The following is a 24,918-nucleotide window of genomic DNA, read 5'->3' as shown; positions in this document are numbered from 1 at the left end:
GGCAACCAAAATGCAAGTTTTTGGGGTGTTTCTCGTTAACGGATAATGATTTTTGGGAAAACGGTGAATGACCCTTCCAGATAAATGCCTGAGAATATACCGTCGAAATTTGAGCTATTCGCTGTAGTTATTTATTATTCAGATTTCGCCTAATAGCGAATTTTACGCGTAGGAATAGAGTAACTTTGAAAATCTGCATCTTTGGAACGGATCAGGATACGAGAAAATTTTCAAGTTCGTTCTGGATCGATATGTTAGAAATATATGGTAAAAATTTCAGCCAATTGCAGTGCCAACCCTTCTCTGAGTCGTCGACTATGTTTGGTTCGCTGGTGACGGCAAAAACATAGTAAAAAAATCCTCTTTGTGCAGTTTTTCGAGGAATCATCCATGAACTAATAGTACTTTCGTAAGTCCCATCATGGCCAGAGCCGATCACGTCAAATGCACAAAGAACCAACCGCTTTGTTCCATTTGCCTGAGCTGGACTTTGACCCCATTGACGTTAAGACGATCCATCTGGTGGATAGATGAATGGTTCCCAGACCAAGGTCGATCGAAAACACTTGACTCCACATTTTAATCACTAATAGAATCGAAAGTATGAGCATCGCAGTATACCGTTTTCATGCGCGGCGTTTTGGAACACGTTGGTAAGTATTCTGTCGCATGCGTACCTGAAGGAGGTCCCAGGACATTTTAGAAACAACGAAGGCGAAAAAAAAATCGGACATATCAGGAACTGAACCAGCTGGTGAACAATACGTAACTCTACGATTAAAACCACTTCACCACGATGAACTACCGAAACTTTAACCTTTGTGGTATGACTTCGATCTCATAAAGATTTTAACCGCCGTTATGTCATTAGATGACGGATAATTAAAACAAATCCTATCAAGAACGACGTGTTTCATACCTACAGGGTGGCGCACGAAATGTGTTACCAACTGTTTCTTTCACAATTTACGACGCACATTATATATCCCGCTGGGATCTCTATAGTAGTATCAGCAGAACTTGGGAAAACAAATGAGTTACGAAATGACGTATAATTCACGATACTGCCGCTAGGAGACTACTAAGCAGCAATGGCTAACAATGGAAGACTGACGACACGGCAACGATCGGCAATTCTGTTACTTTTTCATGAAACGAAAAGCCTTGTTGTGACTCAGAGGCGTTTTCGACAACAGTTTAACATACGATGGGTCCCTTGCAAGAAGACCATCCACTGGTTGTACGATAAATTTGTACAGGAAGGAACAGTATTGGAAGCGAAGCGACCTCGGCCTAAGCCTGTTTGTTCGCCGGAGAATATTGAAGCGGTACGAGTTGCTCTACAGAGAAGTCCCGGGAAATCTTGTAGAAAGGCAGCAGTGCAACTGGGAATATCCAGACGCTCCGTTCAACGCATCCTTAAAAGTGACCTCCCTATGTACCCATACAAGATGACCTGTGCACAGAAGCTCACTGAAGAACACAAGCAGCACAGACTACTGTTTGGTCAGTGGGCGGAGGATAGGGAAGAAACTCTCAACAACGTTAGGTTTTCAGACGACGCGCATTTTCATTTAGACGTTGTGGTTAACAAACAATATGTACGCTTTTTGGCCACTGAAAACCCACAAGTGCTTCATGAAAGACAACATTATGCTCCGAGGATTACAGCGTGGGCAGCAATTGGACCCTTGTTCTTTGAAGAAACTGTGAACAGCGGGCGTTATTTGAGCATGCTTCGCAATAGCTCCATTCCACAGCTTCTTGCTACTGCCTTGCCCTTCAACACGCAGCGGTTCATGCAAGATGGAGCAAGGCCACGTACTGCAAACTCTGTGTTGGAGTTTTTACACGAGTATTTCGACATGCGGATCATTTCACTCAGTTTCCAGGTCGCTTTAATGACGGACAAAATTGGCCCCCCAATAGTCCAGACCTCAATCCATGTGACTTTTTCTTTGGGTGTACCTAAAGAAAAAACTTTACCCGAAACGTCCACGTGATGTAATGGAGCTCAGAAGGCTTATTCTTCAAGCTTGCAGTGAAATTACGGAAGACATGTGCCGTAGGGTAATCACTAACTTCAGTGTTCGTTTGAAGGAAGTTAGGAAACAAAATGGTGGACATATTGAGCATGTGGTGAGTTAGAACAAATCTCAATGGACGGCTCTTCATTGTAGTATATGTTCCTTTCAGATTGTATTGACAATAAATTTATATTCAAAAACAAAATGGTAACACATTTCGTGCGCCACACTGTATTTATTGTTGCTGTTGTGGTCTTCAGTCCTGAGACTGATTTGATGCAGCTCTCCATGCTACTCTATCCTGTGCAAGCTTCTTCATCTCCCAGTACCTACTGCAACCTACATCCTTCTGAATCTGCTTAGTGTATTCATCTCTTGGTCTGCCTCTACGATTTTTACCATCCACACTGCCCTCCAATACTAAATTGATGATCCCTCGATGTCTCAGAACATGTCCTACCAACCGATCCCTTCTTCTAGTCAAGTTGTGCCACAAACTCCTCTTCTCCCCAATTCTATTCAATACCTCCTCATTAGTTATGTGATCTACCCATCTAATCTTCAGCATTCTTCTGTAGCACCACATTTCAAAAGCTTCTATTCTCTTCTTGTCTAAACTATTTGCCGTCCACGTTTCACTTCCATACATGGCTACGCTCCATACAAATACTTTCAGAAACGACTTCCTGACATTTAAATCTATACTCGATGTTAACCAATTTCTCTTCTTCAGAAACGCTTTCCTTGGCATTGCCAGTCTACATTTTATATCCTCTCTACTTCGACCATCATCAGTTATTTTGCTCCCCAAATAGCAAAACTCCTTTACTACTTTAAGAGTCTCATTTCCTAATCTAAGTCCCTCAGCATCACCCGACTTAATTCGACTACATTCCATTATCCTCGTTGAATAACATCGGGGATAGGCTACAACCCTGTATTTATTGTGCCGCTATCTTAAGACAGCGTAGTTTCATAACGCGCAAGTAAGACGCGAAAACTGTCGACTACTGAATCCAATATGGCACTTGCTAAGCCCCCCTCTTCGAACGCTATCAAAAGTCTACAGCGGTTCCTATAGTCTCCAGTAAAGTCCTGCAAACTGTTTGTTACCCCTAAACAGACGGGATCTGCGATACGTGTTGCGGTAGTGATAGGTTTCTCGCTGTCAGGTGCGCCTCGAGGCCACCGTCGCGAGGTTTGGCGACAGGGGCGGCAGCGTGAGTTTGGTGCCCGGACTGTGTCCGGCGCCGGGCGTCCCCCGGTGCGTGACCTCCACCTTGGGACGCGGCTGGGCGGCGCGGCGGTGAAAGTGCGGCCCGCGAAGGCTTAGAAGCGGCGGCCGGGCCTCCCCAGCGCCAGTCGCGCCTCCGACGCCGACGCCGACGCCGACGCCTCAGAGCCGCGCAGCGCCCGCTGACCGCCGACGCACCCAGCACCGCACTGCAGCAGGTAGGCGCCGCCGCCGCCAGTAACGAGAGGTCTGAAGTAACAGTCCTGCGATACCTGCACGTCGTGTAGGCCGCCTCTGTACGCACTAATTCACGTATCCTAGCCCTTTCACTGCTCCAGACGTAAATATACGCTAATCGTTTCAGTGCTCCAGACGTATACATACTATTTGCTATAAAAAATACTCAACAGCGGTTCCTTGCTACAGTAGTATAGTTACGTAAGGTGCGTTTACACTGCGATTTGTATCGGCACATGTATGAGATACATGTATATGCGACTTTGCGACATGTATCGCGACTTGTATGAGTTGACAAGTATCAACGTCATACATGTATGAGCGTGCGTTTACACTGGTTGAAATGTATCACTGTGCGATAGCTTCCGACGACGATTTGGAAGATTTCACATTTTTATGTGCTGATACACTTGCTCTTTTGGAAGATGATAGGAAGAAAAGGCGGAGGAAGCGTAGATGGTGGCACAGAGAGTTTCTCGCGAATTAACGCTGGAGGATGGCGCATATTTTAGAAATTATGTTAGGATGAGTATGGAGGATTTCCGCGGTTTGTTATCACTTGTGGCTCCTCTTGTGTCCAAAACCAACGCAAACTTTCGGGAAGCGCTTCCACCAGAGGATCAGTTGGCAGTAACACTTCGTTTTTTAGCCACTGGGGATTCCTCGTAAAACGAAGATTTCATGACAAAACATTTGCATTGTCGCGCGATTGCTAATGCCAACGTCTCACACACGATTGTCGGCATCCGTTGTCAACATTATCTCGCGAGGCAGCCGGAATAATAGCAAAACATTGATATACGTGCCAGATGCATGAAAAAATTATATAATGTATTACATACACTGATATATATATATATATAAAACTTTTATCTTCACTTCTTGGGATAAAACTTGCACAATGGCCTCGCAAACACGAAGAATGATGTTGCATATGCCACTTCTTGATATTCTATGCAGATACATTAACGTCGAAACGACAGTCGGCACCTTCAAAACTCAAACAGCCGCCAAAGAGCCTGGTACTACGCATGCGCTAATCGTCGAAATAAGCGGCAGTCGACAAGACGACAGGAAATGATAGTACTGCGCAAGCGCGAGTTCTTCAAATGTCGCTCATACATGTCGCGTATATGGCCAAAAAGCGATATACAAAATGTATACGCGACATGTATGAGCTGGACGGTCCGCATACAAGTTCCGTGAATTTTTGTATGAGGTGATGTATCGCGACATGTCAAATTGACATGTCGCTCATACATGTCGCGATACATATATCCCAGTGTAAACGTACCTTAACTCCGACAATCGGGCCAGCGAGTCGGAGGTAATCGTTGCGCAAGTATGCAGTTTAATTGTTGGAATACTAGGAAATACCTGAACGACTATTGAATGCTGAATTCTGTTTCTGCTGAGTTCATTCGTACCGCTATATTACCTAGTTTGTGTGCGGCCGTTTCCGCGTTACCGAATAAAATGACGCGACGTTACCGTTCGTTTACAGACGATGTGCTGCTGAGTACTCTAAACCATAGACATAGTGGCGACGAGGACACCACCATGCCCAGTCCAGCTGATTATGCGTGGACAGATTATGACGGCGACGACCTGACAGATAAATCTGTCACCACAAATATAAAAAAAATATTTGTGAACCAACAAACGTTGAACCAGTAAATGCAGATCTAGATTTTGATGTTATCGTCGATTCTTTCTCCGATTCCGAAGAAGAGCCTGAGCGTATGCCTGAAAAATCTCCTAAGAGACACAAAACAGTTGATTTTAGATGGAAAGACTCTGATTTGGACCCTAAAGTGTATAATTTCGATAACAGTGGTTCCGGTTGCAAAATCGTCAATTTAGATGATTTAGGTACTGTATACGACTGCTTCCAAGTTTCTTTTAGCCACGAAATTGTGAGATACATAGCTGAGAAAGGTAATTTATATTATGAACACCTTTGTAATGATGCCAGTGAAAAATCAAGAATGCGACGTTCGAAAAACACAAACAGTGACGAAGTTTACTGTTTCCTTGCTGTAAATTTTCTGATGGCTCAAGTGAGAAAAAATGAAATAAACAGTTATTGGACCAATGATCAGTTACTGTCTACTCCAATGTTTGCGCAAATCATGCCGAAATAATAGATATCTTCTGTTACTTGGAATGTTACATTTTGCTGATAACAGTAAGGACCCTGGAGATGACAAAATCTGGAAATTACGTCGAATTGCGGATCACTTAAGAAAAGTATTTGCAGTTGCTTACTATCCTTTTAAAAATTTGTGCATTGACGAAAGTTTAGTTCTCTTAAAAGGTCGTGTCTTCTTCAAGCAGTACATTCCTTCCAAACGCCACAGATTTGGTGTAAAATGTTTTGTGTTATGTGGTTGTGAAACTGGTTATATTCTTGACTTTATTATTTATGTTGGAGCAGCAACAGCCGTAAAAAAAGAAACTGACTTTGGTGTAAATGATGGAATACCTGGAAGCATTGTTCTCACTTTACTTGAACGTTACCTTGGTAAAGGTCACACATTATATGTTGATAATTGGTACACTACCCCAACGTTATTTTCTTATTTGCATGACAGAGTGACTAATGCCTGCGGAACTGTGAGAACAAACCGCAAAGGCATGCCTGCTTTATAAAAAAAAACTTAGAAAGGGCAAGATCGAGTTTATGTCAACAGATAAACTTCTCGCTCTGAAGTGGCAGGATAAGCGGGAAGTGAGGATGCTTTCCAGTCTTCATACAAGCGAAACTACAGCGACTGACAAAATTGGCAGAATCACGAATGAACCAAAAACAAAACCAGGTTGCATAGTAAGCTACACTGAAAATATGGGGGCCGTCGACAGGAGCGACATGATGCTAAGTTCAGTAGAATGTGTACGAAAAACTGTAAAATGGTATTAAAAAAGTATTTTTCATTTGGTGTTTCTGTCTCTGCTCAATGCGCATGCATTATATAAAACTCAAATGCGACGAAATATTTCAGTATCTGATTTTCAACAGAAACTTATCAAGGTGATCCTAGAGATTCACCACCAACCGCAAACAGAGGGACGTCGTGGAAGGAGATCGGCTGATGGTGACAATCCCTTACGACTAACCGAGCGCAACTTTATCTCGCTAGTCCCAGGAACTTCAAAGAAGGAGGCCGCCCAGAGAAGGTGTATTGTATGTGCAAAACATGATAAACGAAGTGACACAAGATACATTTGTGTAAAGTGTAATGTGTCTTTATGTTTGAATTTTTGTTTCGAGAGGTATCACACTTTGAAGTATTACTAATGTAATATGTTTTTTTTTCTCCTAATCAAGTACCTTTTTTGAACAAAATAAGACTATCTGAACAAGGATTTAAAAAAAAAGGAAATGATTTACACCGACAATACTGGATTTTGCGTCTCATTTTTATCTCAATAATAACGGTAGACTGCTACAGTCGTATATACACGCACCGGGTGAAAATAACGCGCACAGGGCGGGAGCCGCTGAGAGTAAATGCGCAGTGAAAGGGCTAGGTTAATGCTGCGCCCCTCTTCATATATTAGAACAGTCTCGTAAATGAAGTTATTCACGTATAACTCCTCACCTAACGTGGTTCTTTCAAAGCGTATTTCCACTCACCCTATGCATGTTTAAATGACTCGATAAAAAAATTGTTACTACTGCTTCGGAGCTGCATCTACATAAGCGTCCTGCGAGCAACTAACCGCTACTATCTTTTTCTAGCTCTTTTGACCCACCAGTCTTTTGATTGGTTCGATATGGACCGCTCGCTATGAATTTCTCTCCTGTACCAACCATTTCATCTCGGCGTAGTACTTGCGGCCTAGGTCCTCAATTATTTTCTGGATGTTCCCCAGTCTCTGTGCTGGCGAGAAGTCTTCCGAAGTAAGGGTGATTTCAGGTGTGCCGCAGGGGAGTGTCGTAGGACCGTTGCTATTCACAATATACGTAAATGACCTTGTGGATGACATCGGAAGTCCACTGAGGCTTTTTGCAGATGATGCTGTGGTATATCGAGAGGTTGTAACACTGGAAAATTGTACTGAAATGCAGGAGGATCTGCAGCGAACTGACGCATGGTGCAGGAAATGGCAGTTGAATCTCAATGTAGACAAGTGTAATGTGCTGCGAATACATAGGAAGATAGATCCCTTATCATTTAGCTACAATATAGCAGGTCAGCAATCGCGAGCAGTTAATTCCATAAATTGTCTGGGAGTACGCATTAGGGGTCATTTAAAATGGAATGATCATATAAAGTTGATCGTCGGTAAAGCAGATGCCAGACTGAGATTCATTGGAAGAATCCTAAGGAAATGCAATCCGCAAATAAAGCAAGTAGGTTACAGTGCACTTGTTCGCCCACTGCTTGAATACTGCTCACCGGTATGGGATCCGTACCAGACAGGATTGATAGAAGAGATAGAGAAGATCGAACGGAGAGCAGCGCGCTTCGTTACAGGATCATTTAGTAATCGCGAAAGCGTTACGGAGATGATAGATAAACTCCAGTGGAAGACTCTTCAGGAGAGACGCTCAGTAGCTCGGTACGGGCTTTTGTTGAAGTTTCGAGAACATACCTTCACCGAGGAGTCAAGCAGTATATTGCTCCCTCCTACGTATATCTCGCGAAGAGACCATGAGGATAAACTCAGAGAGATTAGAGCCCACACAGAGGCATGCCGACAATCCTTCTTTCCACGAACAATAGAAGGGAGAACCGATAGAGGTACTCAAGGTACCCTCCGCCACACACCGTCAGGTGGCTTGCGGAGTATGGATGTAGATGTTATTCTATACAGCTCCCTCTAGTACCCTGATGTGTTAACAGGTGTACTTTCATCGTCCTTTCTTCGTCCGCAGCTCGTGATCTAGTGCCTAGCGTTGCTGTCTCTTGATCACGGGGTCCCGTGTTCGATTCTCGGCCGGTTTCGGGATTTTCTCTGCCCGGGGGCTGGGTGTTTGTGTTGTCCTTATCATCATCATCATCATCATCATCGTGTCTGTGGCTGGATTGGATTGTGAAATAAATAGGACTGTGTACACATTGTCACTTTGTACGGACGCTGACGACCGCGCAGTTGAGCGCCCCACAAACCAAACATCATCACCGTCCCTTCTTCTTGCTCTACATGAAATGTATTCGCAGTTACTAGTATCGGCAGCCATCGGCTGTATAATGGAAAGAAAATAAAAATTTGTGCCGAACCGGGAATCGAACCCGGATTTCCCGCTTACTGAGAGCGGTCGCCTTACCATTAGGCTATCAATGCCACACACAAACTTCCATATGTCGTCAGCCATGTGTATGCAGCCTGTAGTCGTACACTCATTATATACATGCCCGTACAGGCGAGTCATTGTAATTGAAACTCATTACGAGAAGCCAAAAGATGGGAGAAACCTTGAAAAAATCGTGTAAAAGCTTCATATTATTACATATGATTGGTACCACCTACGGCTGTGAAATAATTCGTTTTTTGTAGCGACGGCAATGTCGAGCATTACTCATCTTTAAAGATACGCACGCTGGCACAAATACACCCGCTGTAACTAAACTCCATCCGAACAAACCTTGGAAGATATTCATGATAAACATATCCGCCACAGTTGTAAAATACGCTATTGACCAAAGTCTTGCACGACATAAGTCGCTACACACTTCGATTTCCGTTGCGGAAGACTCCCGTTGGTGAAGTATTTTACAAATGTGGCGGATTTATTTACCTTGAACATGTTTCAGAACAGTTATTTCCCACAAATAAAAATTTAAACCTTGGAATGCTCAACGATGCAGACCGACCTCGTGTCATCCTCAGTCGATAGGCATCACTGGATACGGCTGTGGAGGTCAGCACGCCCTCTCGCGGCCGTTGTCAGCTCACGTGACCGGAGGCGCTGCCTCTCGGCCAGGCAGCTCCCCTACTGACCTCACAAGGGCTCTGTGCACCCCGCATGTCAACAGCGCACGCCGTATCTGGACGGTCGCCCATCAAATATACACGCTATTCGATATATCAACCGACTAGTGGGGTACATTTTCAGTTTTATTTTTGTTCGTTAGACATCTTCAACTAGGAACAGCAGCGTAGACGAGAAACCTCTTCGAATAATCGATAAATAAGATGACCAGAAATATGATAGATTGTAATGCATGTTGACTCTTTCAACTTTAACGTTTTTACTGTTTTTAAACGTGGTCATAAAACTTCAGTCCCGACAAAGTGCTGAGGGTTTTCAAATCAAACATGTGTGCATATTTTTGTGTTTACATAGCTTTTTTGGGGGCTCTAACATGACACATTGTGCCGATATCGATCGAAATTATTCAGGAAGAGACTGAAAGTTTTTAGAATTAAGCTGCCTAAGTATACAAATAACGTTCGGCGCAACAACCGTTATTCATTTCTGCAAAAATGCGCTACACGAAGAGTAAATAGTTGATCGATCGTCTAGGCCGCATTTGTTTTGTATACTGAGCATATAAACTGCACATTAAGCATTCCGAACTTTCTACGACTCTCGCTTCTTGATTGGCGTTCACGTATACTAAATTTACGCGAGTTATACGTACTGTTTACCCAATGGGCCGTGTGAGGTGGTGCAAGCTTCATCGCGGTGGACACTTATTACGAAGGGTGGGCCCAAAATTACCATCATTACACAGGTATTCTGTAGCTTTCCACATCTATTCGCCATGTTACTCCAACAAAGCTAGCGATCCGCCTCTTCAAACCTGTATTTCATAACGAGACGGCGAGTGAGATATTGTCAAGACTGCGTACGATACAAATAGGCGGGCCGGTTTTTAAAGCGACCGTCTTACACTGTTCTTTGTACCTGTCGGTTCTCCTTTAAAGCCACGTATGCCATCCAGTTGCTGTGTTAACCATTCACCCTTTGCGCGTCGTCTGATTCGAGTTATAAATACTGTCGAAGAGACAATCTTTAATCTTCCATGTCACTGCTGGCCGGGATGACCGAGCGGTTCTAGGCGCTACAGTCGGGAACCGCGCACCCGCTACGGTCGCAGGTTCGAATCCTGCCTCGGGCATGGATGTGTGTGGTGTCCTTAGATCAGTTATGTGTCAGTAGTTCTAAGTTCTAGGGGACTAATGACCTCAGAAGTTAAGTCCCATAGTGCTCAGAGCCATTTGAACCAACTTCCATGTCACTCCGTTCATTTTTTGGTTAGTGGCTATCCTCACACTACAATTAGTGTTGCAGTTTCCGTCATTCTGCCAGCTGGTTCAGGTGGATGGCGACGTGATTTATGGGAGACCGAGCAAAGTTTCGCGCGCTACTGGCGATTAATCGTCTGCTCAAAAGCTTCTTCGCGAACAATAGACGATGCTCTGCCGCTTGGTTGCTTTAATTTATAAACTGATCATCCGTAACAAGTTAAGCTGAGAAATATTAATTGCTAGGATGCTAATAGTAATGATACATCTGAAGAACAATCAATGTAAGTTATCTGCGGAAGAACACTAAAAACACTCCCGTTTGATTCCGTTTAAGGAACGAATTATTTACGAGTGTCTTATTTCGCGCCTGATTCCATCTGTGGCTTGTTTCTTTTTGGATTTGTGTGTTTCTCTGAAAGCAAAAAGAAAAAATTTAAGAAATGCGAAATATTAGAAGGAAGGAAAGAGCCTCCAATTATACTAATATTCGACTCTGACTTATCATTCTTCATAAAGTCGAATGATGCTTTTGATAATTTGTACTGCATTCAAATAAATCATCAGAGAAAAGCGAAATTTTTGTCATATGTGGCTAACAGTACTGCACAGAAACGATTAGAGCTTCAAATTATCGATTTACATAGTCTCTCTTCCTTTTGTGATTTTGGGGCCACTAGCCGCAATAGCCCCATTAAAAAAAATGCCACATATTCAGTGACACGTCCTTTAACTAGATTCTGGAAGTCATTCAATTCCGAATAAAATGAGATAACTTCTGGCTTAATTAACCGCAAATACAGCCCGCCTGAGCGGAAAAGAAGCTTGTTTTCCGTCAGATCACATTGCAGTATGTAAATACAGGAAAACGTACCTGCTACAGCCGATGAAGCCCACAGAAAAGTAGGATATTATTAAATTCCTCTTACATATCCCTAGGACGTGTCGAGGGCGCTGGGTAGATCACCATTTGAATATGAATGTACGGCGTAACGAATCGAATTTTTTTCTTAACCATTATTTCTCAGCACAACTTACCTGCAACATGCTGCCGTGCGGTTCTAGGCGCTTCAATCTGGAACCGCGTGACCGCTACGGTCGCAGGTTCGAATACTGCCTCGGGCATGGATGTGTGTGGTGTCCTTAGGTTAGTTAGGTTTAAGTAGTTCTAAGTTCTAGGGGACTGATGACCACAGATGTTAAGTCGCATAGTGCTCAGAGCCATTTGAACCTGCAACATGCTTACAAGCTTTTCAGACTGTTTCTGACCATCCTGTGTAGGCCTACTACGCAAACCTATCTTCAGTGCATGACGGGAGGGGGAGAGGGATGGGCAGTGTCTGTTGTCTGGTTCCATGCAACATTAACTGGGATGTAAAACAAAAATGTTCCACTCTTCGATGTCTACTGGGTGAAACAGTGAATGCGATTTGTTATAAATACAGCAAATTTACTATCATAATTAACTTGCTAGTATACTAACTTGGTCAAACACCAGCTGCAGCGGTGGAACGGAAAGCGGAACGTATTTGGACGAAGAGTCAGTCTGAAATACTTCACGAGAATACTGTATGTTTCACCTCAACCTTGATGCTGAACATTGTTTCCGAATTAGTTACTGGGTTCCCAGTGCAGAAATTACCACTCCGACACTAAACAGCTATCGCTCGTTTCCACTCGGCATGGGAAAGCGGAACACGCCTGTATACATGTTTGTTCATGTATTCGTCTTGGGACATATGTTTCTACTCCAATAAATTTAATTTCGGCACGTATGAAGCGTTTGCATGAGGTTTTAGAACACACTGGGCAAGTGCTCCGCACAGATCAAGTACCAGACACAGGTGTATCAGATCTTTACGGTCAAAATTATACAGACTGCAGAAAATCCAAACCTGAGTACTCAGAGATGGTCGGAAATGAGTACATCGGGTAATATGACTGCTGCGGGAGCGATGTGTGGGAGGCCCTTGGTTGCAAGCTACTTTTGATTTAGGAACAAAAAATTACCCGCCGGATAGACTTTGATGGCGCTACCTTCCTAAACCACGCACAACTGTCTGTGACGTGTCCATTGTTAGCTAACCACCGTTAATAGTTCATAGCTGGCGGTCGAAAGTGCTGTTACAGGAAGCTGCAGACACGCGTTTAATTGTGCTGTAACACATTATAGTTCCAGGGAAGCCCAACGAGTGGATAAGGAGTAATTTGGCAACAGGAATCAGTCTATTAGGGGAAATTTATCACTATTCACAAAAATCTTGCAAGAAACCGGGTCTCTGAAATCACAGAGAGCTGCTAAGATTCACAACAAAGATTTGTTCGCACAGCTGAATTTGAGGAGAGGGTTTGAAATATAGAGGTAGATGATTCATCAGTATAGAGCTTGTCATCATGGTCGTGAATTGCACGCTTCGAAGAATAAAGTGTATTGAGTTTTGGTAGAGCAAGAGTCACAGCCGTACCACAAAGAACACATACAAACTATTAAATACTATCTTGGTTAGAGATGAATTAAGTATTGTGGAGTACATAGAAAGGAAGGCAAAAAAGGAGCTATGGGGCCAAATGATTTTGCAGCTGGTGTTCAGTTGTGTCAACGGATTATGTTGTTAGGTACACACTGAAACGGGTGACCGTCACTTTGAACAGCTGCTTTGAGCTTAAGTTGTTACTGTAAGATGTAAGTTTTTTATGTCAATAAAAAACTAAATATCCATTCCTGACCATTAATTTCTTATCTCAGAGTCGAGTTCAGGCTCATTTACCATATGGATCAATTTTACCCTAAAGGTTCAGGACATACTGTGAAGAATCTATTCAGCAGACTTGGCCTCATCCCTGGCTTCATTCGCTCATATTTGTTTAACAATACGACACAGCGTTACACTGAGAGAACTTTTAAGTTAAATTTCAGACTTTTCCCGGTTGTAGTGCTTCCATTAGCTTTTCTGGAAGCAGAAACCTAGTTATCAACGCTTCACGTGGTTCTATGGAGACATGGATACTAAAAACTATCCTCACTAAGGTTTCCCGCTCCAGTGAAATTCTAGCGCTATAATAACCTCCTCTTGAAGAACCAGTTTCGGCTGAATGTGAATACCTTTTTTCACGAGATAAAAAAGGAAGTAAGATTAGTATTTAACGTGTTGTCGACAACGAGGTTATGACAGAAGTGGCACAAGTCCAGAGCAGAGGAGGATGAAGAAGGAAATCGCCCGTGAGCTATCAAAGGAACCATCCCGGCATTTGCTTGAACTGATTTAGGATAACCACGAAAAACCTAAATCTGGATGGCTGGAAACGGATTTGAATCATCGTTCTCCCGAATGTGAGCCCTGTGTCCTAACCCTGTGAAGAGAATATGAGCTATGATGCCATTTGTCATGAGGATTCTGTAGCTGGTACATGTCACTCTAAAAGTGATGAAAACTCTAACTTAAAACTGATGTAACAAGACACTGGATCCACTCTATCGAACTACAGTCATTGGTCGTTCTACGGACTCTCGGCATTCTGCGGTCACCGAGCACCGCAAAGGCGCTGAAATATTTCCCAGGCGGCAGTCGCTTTGTGAAAAGCCACCGACCTTGTGCCGTGCTAACCGGAACTGCACGCCACATCCCGGTTGTTGCCGCCCATGGAAAGGAGACACAGGGAAAAACCTGCTGTTATCATAATTAGCATGTGAGTAAGGAGCAGGTCGTACCTTGCAAGTCAATAGCGTTCCTATAAATTGCTTTTGTTGCAGATTTACACTCGCTGATAGCGGACGTTAACAGTGTTTGGAAAGTTAACGTACCGGAAGCAAATGGGTTCGTCTTTTACTGGCGCGTCAATGGCCCTAACGTATAATGTGGATGCGCCGTTCATATGCCAAATTAAGTCAGCGTTAGCTTGTGTATACCATTAGTAGCTATTTCTGTTTCTTATGAAAGAGGTCACAGTAATCTTCTCTAAAAACTTTCGAACAATAATGGCACAGAAACGAGGAAATACAAGTGACTCATCGCCGAAAGCCGGCAATAAACCGGTAATGAAAGTTAGTGAGATGTTCTGCTTCGAATCACTCAGAGATGAGCGTTCCGTGACCGAGTTCGCTTAGTTCGTAAAATAAGGAACTCGACCCAAATCTGGGCTAGCGCTGACGTCGCGCAGTAGTTAAGAAACTGTGCACATTTTAGTTACTTAGTTAATTTCATGGTCCATGGATTATTTTGCACGATAAATCGTCTACATTCACATCGAAAATTAATTTTTTAATATAGCTAAATGCTGGAAAATTATAAAATGTTTTTATGTTTTATTTATATTTTTTAATCTACAGGTGTGAGTTAATAATTCCCACCCACTAGTTTGCACAATGCAATAACAGAAACTCTTTTACGGAATAGAAGGAGTTGTCAAGGGAAAACTTGTACAGTTTGTTTTCAAATTTTACTGTGCTATCCGTCAGACATTTAATATCACTGGGTAAATGATTAAAAATTTTAGTTGCAGTGTTGTGCATCCGTTTTTTGATAAATGAAAACATAAGATGCGGCAATGAATGTCATCTTTCTTCCTGGTATTGTTATTCTGTCCATCATTGTTCTTTTTGAACTGCAGTGGATTATTTACGACAAACTTCACGAGAAAATAAATAAACTGTGAAGCAATAATCATAATGCCCAATTCCTTAAACAGATGTCTACAAGGTAAGCTCAGCACCACACGCCTGCTAATAAGCGCAAATGTGTTTTTTTCTAGTTTACATTCTTATCAGTACGGACACCTCAGAATTTTGAAGTTTCCATCTTATTTATTATTTCCTCACCACGTGTTCACTTGTCATTGGTGTAGTACCGCTACATGTACAGTACCGAATATGTTGTATCTTTTTAAAACAGACAGTTGGACCATTCGCAGACAAACCAGTCAATGATACTTTGAAGAACTTTGTTTACCATTTCTTCTTTCTCTTTATGTGTGCTTGGACTGATGAGAATGCTAGCGTCATCTGCAACAACAACTAATTCTGCCTGTTGTATATTAGACGGAAGATAGTTTACATATATGAGGAACAATAGTGGACCTAAGATTGAGCCTTGTGGAACCCCATATATCATTTCTGCCGTCAGAATTGCGTCCTCAAACTATAGTGGTTAAATTACTAAGTACAGCTTTCTACGTTCTATTGGGTGGATGTGACATTATCCACTGGTTCACCATACAATGAATTCCACAAATCTTAAATTTTCCTAGGAGAATAATGTGATTCACACAGTCAAATGCCTTAAATGGGTCGCAGAAAATACCAACCAGCGCTATTGCATTTTTAACGGTTGTAAAATTTGGTGAATGAAGACCAAATAGTCATCGTTCCATACTTGTTTTCCGTGCTTTCCCGAACTCAATCTAGGGGAATATCGGAATGTTCAAATGTCTGTGAAATCTTATGGTACTTAACTGCTAAGGTCATCAGTCCCAAAGCTTACACACTACTTAACCTAAATTATCCTAAGGACAAACACACACACCCATGCCCCAGGGAGGACTCGAACCTCCGCCGGGACCAGCCGCACCGTCCATGACTGGAGCGCCCCAGACCGCTCGGCTAATCCCGCGCGGCGAATATCGGAATGGTGGCGTTTGCTTTGTCATGGTTTAGTGTTAGGCCTCTAATGACTCAGCTACTGACAACAATAAGCTCAAACCTTCCTTAAATAGTTAGATAGAATAGCAGTAGTAAGACGGCTATCGGAATACATTTAGTAAGAGAAACTGATATGGTTCCATGCAATTCCTGAACGCCACATTGCACGTGAATGTCTTGGGCTATAATCCGATACGTTCGTGGTATTTTATGGCGTAGAATTGTATGACATTTTTGTTTATCCATAAAGGGCTGCAATTTAACGTCCTATTTATTAGGAGCAGGGACTTATGTCATGCTTAACCGTTTTTCAACGATGTACACAATAACGTGCAGTCTCTCTAAAGATAATTAACCCGACACTATTGAAATACTTCGGGTTAAGTGTTCGAAACACTCTTTGTAGAACGTCTCTGAAACTAGTATCAGTGATAGAGGTGTTCAGACTTCGTTTTTTGTTGTTTTCGACGCACGGAGTGGCCACGTGGTTTGAGGCGCCATGTCACGGATTGCACGGCCCCTCCCGCCGGAGGTTCGAGTTCTCCCTCGGGAAAGGGTGTGTGTGTTGTTCTTAGAATAAGTTAGTTTAAGTAGTGTGTAAGTCTAGGAACCGATGACCTCAGCAGTTTGCACCCTTAGGAATTAACACACATTTTTTGTTGCTTTTCGGAAGTTAAAGAGAGCGCCAGTGCGATGCATTATGCATTCTGTTAGCCACGAGCGATTAATTACCACACTGAACCCGTGTTCCCGTACCATTACGTCAGAGGGACTTTCGCATGTCTATTGAGTCGATTTAAAGCAGGAACTGCAATAATTATTCGTCGTTGAAGTTGCTGGAACACAATGAGAAGCTGAGAGAAGTACTTGTCGAATGTGTACCTGTGTTATGTGTATGATTACGATTTGTGATGTGCAGATTAGTAATGAATTTGTTGCGGATAGCTATGAAAATGAAGTAAGGGAAAGGATACAAACCGGGGCTCACTTCCAGTGGCGTAAGACCAACGATGGCCTCTGCGTTTATTGTCCCAATCATGTTCATCCGTGCTACCACACGACCTGGCTAGATGAGATACTGCCCGGGAGGTTGGGATTTAATTCTAAACGGTCAAAGATTGATAAAATGTCACCATTACGATTCCATCGGCAACCTCCACATTGACCAAAAACGTGTTAAAGAGCGGTACTGACTTCTAAAACTTCATCGTCACAGTTTGAGCTCATACCATACTGAATGTCTGAAAAGAACAGAAAAATCCACAACAGATCTGCATTACTTGTGATGGGTATATGATTGGAGCGATATTAGGTGGAATAACTGCTTAAGCCGAGCGAAGGGGAAGACCAGCTTAGATTTATTGGAAGCGTCCTAAGAATGTGCAATTCACGCATGGAATAGGTCGCTTAGATAGTAACCTTTGCGGCCAATCCATGAGTATCGTGCGTCGGTCTGGAATACTACCTATTTGAAACGTGTCAAGAGATAGTAAAGTCTCACGGAACAGATGCTAGATTCTTTATGAATTTCCTTAGGTACAATGAAAGTGTTATAGAAATTCCCAACGGACCGCAGTACGAGGTGTTTCGAAGAAGAATATGTGCATTACGGACATCATACTCAAAAATTTCCGAGTATCTAAAATACGAGTAAAATGTTAGTATTTCTTCGAAAATACATCTTGCATAATGACCACGACACTTAAATTAGTGGTGGTGAGCTTTATAAAGAGGATCACGGATAATTTTTCTTCTGACGTACCGTCTGCGAGTGAAATAGCAGGTGGGGTGCTGATGCTAATGCGCTACGTTCAGTCTGCCTTGCAGAGTGCAGACGTAGATACATATATAGACCTCATTAATCCGTTGCAGCGGAATCTTCTCACGAAATTCCAATTACCAACTTTCTCCTCCAAATGCGAAAATATTTTGTTGACACTGACCTACAAAGAGAGAAACGATCACCACGATAAAATGAGGGAAATCAGAGCTCGTGCGGATAGATATAGGTGTTCATTCTTTCCGCGCGCTATACGAGATTGGAATAATAGAGAATTGTGAAGATGGTTCGATGAACCCTCTGCCAGGCACTTAAATGTGATTTGCAAGGTATCCGTGTAGATGTAGAATCGAAACGTGTTGGGTTATGATTAAAGGATTCTGTCTGAAGAAAGCCGCTGTGGTTCACGTCGAACATCGCCCTTCAGACTCGAGACCCCAGCTTCATTAAAAATAAATTATTTCCATCTTATAAGTTCTTTTCTCTTAGATATCTTAGTGAAAAATCTAGAGAAATTTAGATACGTGGGAGGTTCCTTGTTTTCGTTCCACCCAACCGTGCTATAAGAAGAGAAATATGATACACCAAGTAGCTATCTTGCAAGTAAACTCAGCGTGTCGATGACGTCACTGAGTATATCCTTCAGCTAGCGGCATGGAAAGCCGCTGGGCGGGGTCCCGTGGTCACACTGTGTGCTGGTAACAAGAAAACTTGTCCCCGCAGCGGACTAGAAACTCCAGGTTAGCTCGTTTTATACGCCTCAGCACGCGAGGAAAGGTTTTGCTTTCCTTCTCGTGCATTTATTATTACTTTTTGTTTCGCTCTGGATCTGATACCTCACGTACGTTTTTTCCCCTTTCCCACTTTCTAAGCTCTTTTCGAGTTCGAAACCCTTCGACCCGATTGTAAGAGAGACCGATTCACCTCATTATTCCGTCGAAGCTGACAAATTACGTTGAACGTGGCCAAAATAGCCTTCGGCAGCTTAGCTGCTTACATTCGTTTGTCTATTTATTGCTGTTACATCGACACCCAACCTCCAGAGTTTCTACACTTGACGCTCAGTATTCACTGACTTACAAAATGTCATAGCGGAGCAGAGATGGAGCAGGTATGTTGTATGTGAACCACACTTCCCCTGTGCCAGCTACAGCTGCACAGGAGACGTTCTGAGAAGTGGTTCTGCAAGTGATTTGTGTAACATGCAACGTTATCGTGAGCTGACGCCGTTCGAGTGAATTATGGATGACTGGTTCAAATGGCTCTGAGCACTATGGGACTCAACTGCTGAGGTCATTAGTCCCCGAGAACTTAGAACTAGTTAAACCTAACTAACCTAAGGACATCACACACATCCATGCCCGAGGCAGGATTCGAACCTGCGACCGTAGCGGTCTCGCGGCTCCAGACTGCAGCGCCAGAACCGCGCGGCCACTTCGGCCGGCGTGAATTATGGAGGTCAGTGCTCGACGGATGGGAATTTCGATTTCGACAGTGGTGCGGGAATTCGGCTTCACGCGCTCGACCGTATTTAGAGTGTGTCGTGAATGGTTGAATAATGGCGTTACATTCCACAACAGACAAACTACCAACAGTCCAGCATCCCCCGATGAGCATGCCTGGCGTCATATGAGACGGGTTGTCAAAAGTGGCAGAAGGGCAACAGTGCAAAAAATTACGTCTGGATTCAACACAGGAAGTGCTAGACACGTCCTTCAGTGGGCAGTTCGTAGGAACGTAGGTTCCATGTGGCATGGGAGCTGGCACCGCACACGGACACCAATGTTAACCCAAAGTCATTGGGCACAACGGCTGCGTTTGTTGCTAATCACCAGGGATGGACACTGGGGTAATAGCGTAACATGATATGTTCTGATGAATCATGATTATAACGGCAAGAGGCGTTGGTGTTGTGCTCTGAAATGCAATTTCCTGCCATGGAATGGATCCCCTAGTTGTTCTGGAAGGGGATTTGGACGGTCCGCGGTATGATGAGCTGCTCGGGGACCACCTCCATCCATTTTCGGCCTTCCAGCACCCTGGTGATTCTGCGGTGTTTCAACATGATAACGCGCCGCCACATTGCTCCCATGTCGACCGGAGATGGTTCCAGGAACCTGCACGGGAAGTCAAAACACTCAGATGGCCACCCCGGAGCTTAGATTTGAACACCATCGAGCATATCTGAGATGTCACAGAACGTAGGCTCCGTGCCATGGGGAATGGACCCATGGACACAACAGAATTGGTTGCCGGTCTTGATTTCAGCTGTTCCAGATGGGTACCAGTGACTTGTAGACTCACTTCCACTCCAGAGGACTCTCCACGCGATATTAGGCACGTGACCCATGACATTTGGTAAGTGAATGTATACTGAGCTAATATGCACAAAATTCCTCATTACTAATTCACAAATTTGGTGTTATTTACTGCAAAAATAACGATACTTTAAACGTACAACCCACATGACGAATTGAATGGAAAGCGGTGAAATCCCATCACTAAGTAATGAACAACCACCGAATTCAGACATGCTGGAAGGATGTCTTGTAAGCATTTAGAGTATCGATAGTCCCTCTTTATACCTCTAAACTTAAGTTATTACTGAATCTAAATAGGCTTCCCCGGTTGGTGTCGTAATGAGTAAAGCTCTTCTTGGTGTTGTACCGTGTCATTGTATAAAATACTTTAACTGTAATTTATAACACCGACGTTTCGACCGTATTATAACGGTCTTCCTCAGAGCAAGACCCGTCGTAATACGGTCGAAATGTCGGTTTAAGATGAAACTGGTCATATATAATCACAATCTGAGAAGAATAGTGGTGTCTACGCCTACAAAATACAAGAAAAATAGTACCCTTATTAGACATTATTTAAGTTGTCAGTACCTCACAAAGGAGTCCAATATGCATGAACAAAAGTTTTTGATTATTTGCCCTACATCCTAAAAGTCTGATAGATTGCAAAGTAATTTCTAAATCTAACGTAAAATCATTTCTTCTAGAGAACTCTGTGTAATCCGTTGACGAATTATTTAAGAAGTGGTAGCCTGTCAAAAATTACGTTTACGTTCAGTCGCACGTGTAGGAGTGAAAAATAATATAGTCATTAATGTTAAAAATAATCATGTATACATATCACGCAAATGGGTTGGTTCACATTATTTCGACAGAAAATTGTTCAAATTACTTATGGAATGTGTAACTAGCTGACTAACTCTTGGTGATCAAGAACTAATAGCAGACACTTGTAACACATGCTGCAGTATTCTGAAAAATGCTATCATGGTAACTTCACTTTCCCCTGAAAAATAAGGAATTAGCAAACAGAAATATGGCGGTATAAACTAGTTTATTCAAGTTTAAATGATATATGGCAGTAATCGAGGGTACAGAAATGTAACCGAACCAAGGTGCTACACTAATTCTAGGGTGTAGGTTTTTCAAGTTTGGTTGTGATCCATATGTAGTCCAGAAAATTTAACACTATCGACTTATTGTCTTTTCGTTACAAGTAAGATGTCAACTAACAGGCGAAACCTGCTTATAAGCACTGAAAACTCTAGTAGATATTGTATAAATACTACCACCCTTCCCCCTCTCCAACGTGTCGGATCTACAGAAGCTCTCTCAGGACCTTTGTCAACCGGAGTCGACTGACGAGAAAATTTTTCGGAGAAAATTCGTGCCTGGTTATTTATTAACTGACGCCGCCATTTATTATTTCCTAATTTTATGGGCTTTTGTAATTTCTTGTAACTCAATGTTGCAGTTACTAAGCATAATTTTAATATATTCAGATTCAGTGCCAAGGAAGTCACTATGGATCCTCCTGATAGAGATGTATTCGCTGTATGCTGTATATTCACGTGGGATTATTAAATTAAGAATCGAAAATAAGTATATTCCAATACGTGGCGCATGAGACGCGTCAGGGCATCTCTGGTTTATGTACGAGTAGATACACTACTGGCCATTAAAATTGCTACACCAAGAAGAAATGCATATGATAAACGGGTATTCATTGGACAAATATATTATACTAGAACTGACATGTGATTATATTTTCACGCAATTTGGGTGCATAAATCCTGAGAAATCAGTACCCAGACCAACCACCTCTGGCCGTAATAACGGCCTGCATACGCCTGTGCAATGAGTCAAACAGAACTTGGATGGCGTGTACAGGTACAGCTGCCCATGCAGCTTCAACACGATACCACAGTTCATCAAGAGTAGTGACTGGCGTACTGTGACGAGCCAGTTGCCCGGCCACCATTGACCAGACGTTTTCAGTTGGTGGGAGATCTGGAGAATGTGCTGGGCTGGGCAGCAGTCGAACATTTTCTGTATCCAGAAAGGCCCGTACAGGACCTGCAACATGCGGTCGTGCATTGTCCTGCTGAAATGTAGGGTTTCGCAGGAATTGAATGAAGGGTAGAGCCACGGGTCGTGACACATCTAAAATTTAAGGTCGACTGTTCAAAGTGCCATTAATGCGAACAAGAGGCGACCGAGACGTGTAGCCAATGGCACGCCATACCATCACGCCGGGTGTTACGCCAGTATGGCGATGACGAATACACGCTTCCAATGTGCATTCACCGCGATGTCGCCAAACACGGATGTGACCATCATAATGTTGTAAACAGAACCTGGATTCATCCGAAAAAATGACGTTTTGCCATTCGTGCACCCAGGTTCGTCGTTGAGTACACCATCGCAGGCGCTCCTGTCTGTGATGCAGCGTCAAGGGTAACCGCAGCCATAGTCTCCGAGCTGATAGTCCATGCTGCTGCAAACGTCGTCGAACTGTTCGTGCAGATGGTTGTTGTCTTGCAAACTTCCGCATCTGCTGCGAGATGTAGCTGCACGATCCGTTACAGCCATGCGGATAAGATGCCCGTCATCTCGACTGCTAGTGATACGAGGCCGTTGGGATCCAGCACGGCGTTCCGTATTACCCTCCTGAACCCACTGATTCGATATTCTGCTAACAGACATTGGATCTCGACCAACGCGAGCAACAATGTCGCGATACAATAAGCCGCAATCAGATGGCTCTGAGCACTATGGGACTTGACATCTGAGGTCATCAGTCCCCTAGAACTTAGATTTATTAAAGTCGGAAACGTGCTGGTACGCATTTCTCCTCCTTACACGAGGCATCACAACAACGTTTCAGCAGGCAACGCCGGTCAACCGCTGCTTGTGTATGAGAAATCGGTTGGAAACTTCCCTTATGTCAGCACGTTGTAGGTGTCGCCACAGGCGCCAACCTTGTGTGAATGCTCTGAAAGCTCATCATTTGCATTTCACAGCATCTTCTTCCTGTCGGTTAAATTTTGCGTATGTAGGACGTCATCTTCGTGGTGTAGCAATTTTAATGGCCAGCAGTGTAAATGGTTCAAGATAAAAGAGTGACTCAGAATCCACAGTTACACAGAATCCACACTGCAGTTCGAAGGAAACATGAGATTTTCCTTCCCCTTCTCCCTTTCGAACGACGGCCAATCGCGTGCCTTGTCTGGGGATGTAGGACGTTCGCTGAACTCCTTTTATGGCTCGCAGCCCCTCACTGAGACAACGTGCCCATCAATTAAAGGCGACTGCTTAACCAGGGAACTGAACGCACCGGCTTTCACCGAACTCAGTCATCAGCTGTCAGCCTCGCCGCTGCGGTTTAGGGAGCTCGGTATTCTCCGCGCGATGCACCGACGCACCCAGTTTCGCGTAAAGAGTTGCTACGTTGTTTCAACTATCTAAAGTAATAGCTATCCTTATATTGAGAACGAAGAAGGTGAATTCTCATATTCTCCACTAACATCGGTTGACACCATGTTCCACAAGCTAAAGGAGAATCTAATTTTAGATTGTACGCCAGTGTCTACTTACTCTGGTGGAACACGGAGATTTCAGGAAGAATCGCAGCAGTTACCGTTCCGCCTTGAAAGTGACACATTTTATAGAATGCGAAGTCAGCTTGCGGTGCTATGTGTGGCCGCAGACACTGTCGCTGATATTCATGGATATTTCTCAGGGGATGTTGCTGAACAAACTCAGACCGAAGACATTTAATATTTACAAAACTGACATGCGGACAGACTTATTTAAGAACTATTTCAAGAATAGGCGTTAGCGTATACATGGTTAGTCTGCAATTTATAATTAAGTGATAAATGGGCTCCATGTGGTTCCAAAGTTCTGCAGCGACCGTAAACCATAAAATTACCAAGTAAGCAGCAACCAGTCGCAAAAACATGTTTTCTTTATTTACGTTTGCAAATTGATTTCAACTGATTAACATGTGCTTTCAACGAATATGTGCCCTGAGTAGTAATACTGTCTTAAGCAGAGGTCAAAGATAATGTTTTATCAACCCTATCTGGTACGGATCCCACACCGGTGAGCAGTATTCAAGCAGAGGGCGAACAAGTGTACTGTAACCTACTTCCTTTGTTTTCGGACTGCATTTCCTTAGGATTCTTCCAATGAATTTCGTAACGGTTGCTGTTGTCACTGCCATGATGAACATAATGAAATGGAATAAGTGTTCGAAGAGCATTCTATGTTCATTGCAGGCCCAAGGCGTGGCACAAACGACTCAGGAATGGACGGGTGTCCTAGGCAAATGACCCTCCATCCGTGATGCCACACCGCATTATCGGTGTCATTGTCCACCAGGTGGATGGCCTCATAACTGAAGACAGTCGAATTCCATTGGCAGTCGCTGCTCAAGAGGGCGTATCGAACGCCGGAATTGCGACGGTCATGGAGTGCTCACCATACACTTGTGCCATTCT

The 24,918-nt window shown here is 43.3% G+C and overlaps 1 protein-coding gene across 1 annotated transcript in view; it reads left to right on the top strand.

The window, feature by feature from the left end:
• The first annotated feature begins 3,397 nt into the window (after nt 1–3,397).
• The window catches only part of LOC126234253 (protein yellow-like), a 140,263-nt gene continuing 118,742 nt past the window's right edge, over nt 3,398–24,918 (top strand). The window contains exon 1 of the mRNA XM_049942946.1: nt 3,398–3,479. The gene's annotated coding sequence lies outside the window, so the exon portion shown is untranslated. The remainder of the gene's footprint in view (nt 3,480–24,918) is intronic.

The sequence above is a fragment of the Schistocerca nitens genome, chromosome 2 (genome assembly GCF_023898315.1).
Source record: "Schistocerca nitens isolate TAMUIC-IGC-003100 chromosome 2, iqSchNite1.1, whole genome shotgun sequence".
In the NCBI taxonomy this organism is placed as follows: Eukaryota; Metazoa; Arthropoda; class Insecta; order Orthoptera; family Acrididae; genus Schistocerca; species Schistocerca nitens.
This window is presented reverse-complemented; position numbering and strand designations above follow the sequence as displayed.